The sequence below is a fragment of the Nuphar pumila genome, chromosome 1 (assembly GCF_984573655.1).
Source record: "Nuphar pumila chromosome 1, dmNupPumi1.hap1.1, whole genome shotgun sequence".
NCBI lineage: Eukaryota > Viridiplantae > Streptophyta > Magnoliopsida > Nymphaeales > Nymphaeaceae > Nuphar > Nuphar pumila.
In genome coordinates, this window is record NC_143249.1 from 19523802 (window position 1) to 19527602 (window position 3801).

Sequence of the window (3801 nt, forward strand, 5' to 3'; positions counted from 1 at the left end):
TCGGTGCTTCCGCCCCTCTTCATTACATGGTATCAGAGCAAGGTTGGTGATCGGGCTTCTCTTTTTTGTTATCTTGGGACGTGTGCCTCTCAAGCTTTTGAAGAAAGGAAGACTATTCGTGATGCAGCGAGAGGCTCAAAACTTTTGTGTTAATGGGTGTCAACATGGACACGTTTCGGTGCAGCTAAAAGGGGTGCCGCTGATACAAAAATGGGGCTAACGTTGAAGCTATTCGATCAGCACACAACCCACATTCCTGGGTACTGCTGTGCTGCTAAGGAGGACTCGGTGTCGTTCTGCTAACGGGCTGTCGGGGTTGCTCCTTTCAATGCACAGTCGTGCATGATGCAGCCGTCAGAGGTTCCTGTTGATGGTGGTGAAGGCACGATTCTGGGCTGCCACCTTCACGATTTTTTATGGTAGCTGTGAAAGGTACGACCCACACCGTCGTGTACAGAACCCAAGGAGTAGCAATGCCCACCACGATGGTGAGGCTGAGGCTTAGTTTTATTTTCAGTCAAATGTCAAATAAACTGTGTGCTGAATATGATTGAAGAGTAAAGACAAATTTTGAACAGTAGTAAGCAACTGAAAGAATGACTGAGAAGAAAAGGAACAAATGCTAAAAGACAACCAACCTTTCCAGAACTCCAATGCAAGAATATAATAAAATTAAATTACTGACAGAGCAATAATAACCAAAAAGAAAATAGCAAAGTCCTCAGACTGTAATGGAAAACAATAATAAAATAAAGAAAAGGAAACTGCTGAAGAAAGGAAAACTGCGGCTGTGCTTTCTGAAAATTCTCTAACCCCCTACGCAACCCTAAGTTGGGTTATTTAAAAGGGATTGGTTGGATCCGGGTCTCGGGTCCGGACCCAAACTTGAAACACGGTTGGGTGTTGTTGGGTATGGGACGTGCTCCTGCATCATTCTCCCCTGGTTGGAAAGAAGTCGTCTCTGACGACTTGTTGTCACCACGGTACACATATAAATCGAACACATTGACGATAGGCAACATGTATCGATATTCCTGGACGATTCCAAATTAAAGCCTGTAGATTGGTTTTGAAATTGACCGTCTATACCATCTGCTATGGCACCCCATGGAAGCACAAGCTGAATTTTTGTCCCTCCTGCACGTGGTCTTAAGGGTTTGGCTAGAATCCCAACAATACAAGCATGCTTACCAAAAACTGGACCACCTGCTGAAAACTTCACTATATTTGCCCCGAATGCATAGTGGCTCTGCTCACCGTCCATAGAGAAATCCCGATTCAGGATCTTGCTCCCAAAAACAAACCCAAACAACTTCAAAAGATCAATTATTGCTGGAATGTTCAATGTTCCATAAAGATGCCCGTCATTCCCCGCTGCTGAAACCATAATAATATTATTTGCAGTCAACTCCCAAACCGTTTCGACCAATGGAAGGTCTAAGTAATCAGTTACATTGCCACTGAATTTTACGCTTAAAGCGCCAGGACCTGGTTATACGTGTGGAAATGCAAAGGTAGTGACGCCTACTAAATTTATTACTCCAGACGGAAGGAGAGTTTGGAAAGCATTGAGTAAGTCGATCATTTCAATATCAAACCTGTCTTGCTTCTCGTGTCATCTATTTCTTTGATATTTCGCATGTAACCAACCATGAATTTGGAGTCATTACAGTCATGAATTGCAACTATCTACCCTCATTCCAAATGAAATCTGTATTTGTGTGCACTGTATCTCCTTTTACATTGTTTCATACTCCATGTTCATTAAGAGATACTGTCCTTCCAATAATCAGATACTGAATGCCGCTAAGTTTGCTTTTTGTTTATATAACAGCCATGTATCTAACAATGTGCTTGCTCTGTTTCTCAAGTCAATTCCAAAACCAAGATTTTCTTAGTCTGAAATGATCATGCATAGCTGACTGCATCAAACCACTAGTAAATTTCTATGCTTGGAAAATTGTTAGGAACCAAGTATGTGCTTACATTTACAGGAATTTCAATTTTTAAAAAAAAAGGAAAAGAAAACAGAAAAGGTTTGTATCAATAAGATTGGTCCTATGCTTGTCTTATTTTCTCTAATATTCATGTATAGTAATATTAAATAATTGAATAATCAAATACGGAGTGATTATATAATCATGGCCTTTCAAATTCTTTTCAGTGACATGGGATGTTACTTGCACATATTCTCAGTTCCTAGCTCAAAAAGCCCCAACTTGTTGTGTGTCACTATCGGCATTCTGTAATAAAACTGCTGTTCCTTGCCCAACAACAGAACTTCATCCTGGAAGTTGTGTAAAGTATTTCACCAAGCAATTTTCCTTTTGCTGCCCTGGATATAACACATTTTCTTTCTTGGTCTGTTTTACAGAGAAAATTCTCCGAACTTAGCGCTTGCAAAAGGCATTAGCCACAATAGCCTTACACCTTTGATTCAGTGTAGCAACCATATGTGTCCAATCCGTATTCATTGGCATGTTGAGTTGAATGAGAGAGCACACTGGCAAGCAAAAATCACGGTAATCAACCTCAATTATTTAATGAATTACTCACCGTGGAACCTTGTTGTTCAGCATCCAGATTTGAAGAACCTCAAGCAGATATCTGGTTTCAATTATAAGTCATTGGCTCCTTACATAGGAATAAGTAAGTATTTTCTAATTTTTCTTTTATCATTCATGTTTTGTATAACTTCTCTTGCAGACAAGTTAAACAAGCGTTTGTTTCTCCTCTTAAAAGTGTGATAGCTTAAAAAGCCATGCTGTTGCTAAACCGTTTCCATAGCATCGATTTTCCAACTTGTTTAATCATAAACTGTTGTATGTTTGGAAGTTATAATGACAATTTACAGTCATCGACATGATTGATGAACAATTCTTATGCTTCCATGTACTTTTGTCCTCCTCTTGGTCATATTGCTTTAATTAATTAAGTCTTCAAACCATACTCATCTCAAATTGGCATATCTTGAACTAATGTTAAAAACCATCTTAGTGCTATCATTCAATACAGTTGACTACTAAGACTTAGTAGATCTGCCAATAGTCAGTAGAGCAACCCTTTAGCTAACTAGCTCTTTTAAGGCTTTGAGTTCATCTCTGTGTTTCTAAGTTTTACTTGGTGTGTCTATCATAGTATTATTTCAGTTTCAGATGCTCATGTAATAAACGTAAACAGTACAACTTGGATTAACTTGTGACTAGTTTATGCTGTCTTCATGTCTTGAATGCTTTGAGTTTGTCGTGCAGATGATACAGCCATGTTTTATGGGATCAAAGGCTATAATGATGTGATTTTTGAGGCTGGAGCCACTGGATCAGGCCATGTGGATTTAGAGTTTCTCTTCTTAAAGGACCAAACAACACAAAAATCCACATATGGTTGGGCCTTCCCTCGCCGCATATATTTCAATGGTGATAATTGTGTATTGCCACCCCGAGATGCATACCCTAAATGTATTTAAGGCATCCTTCTTTAACAAATGTGTGATGTGAGCTCCATGTAGTGCATGGTCACGAATACTTTTAGCAGTATGAGAGAGATGGATTTGGTAGAGTAATCGAATTGGTTTCATTAATTTCTTTGCTAGTTGTGGTATAATTTGTTGGAAAATTATTCACTCGGTGGTAAAATAAGTGAGCTTAAACCAAGTGTGCTCGGAAGCACATGTTAGATGTGCTATCTTTCAAGCGATAGTTGCCCCACTTAGGATCAAGTCCTTGGTGCAGTAGGTATTCGTGCAACTTCACTCTCAAAATGCAATCGAGCTTTTGCCTACTTGCGAAGGTCAGACCATGC

At 39.4% G+C, this 3801-nt stretch overlaps 1 long non-coding RNA gene across 1 annotated transcript; it reads left to right on the forward strand.

The window, feature by feature from the left end:
- The first annotated feature begins 1458 nt into the window (after positions 1 to 1458).
- LOC149848240 (uncharacterized) lies at positions 1459 to 3590 on the forward strand. The gene is made up of 3 exons (XR_016432678.1): positions 1459 to 1572; positions 2375 to 2649; positions 3252 to 3590. It is a non-coding gene; the product is annotated as an uncharacterized LOC149848240 (long non-coding RNA).
- Positions 3591 to 3801: the final 211 nt, after the last annotated feature.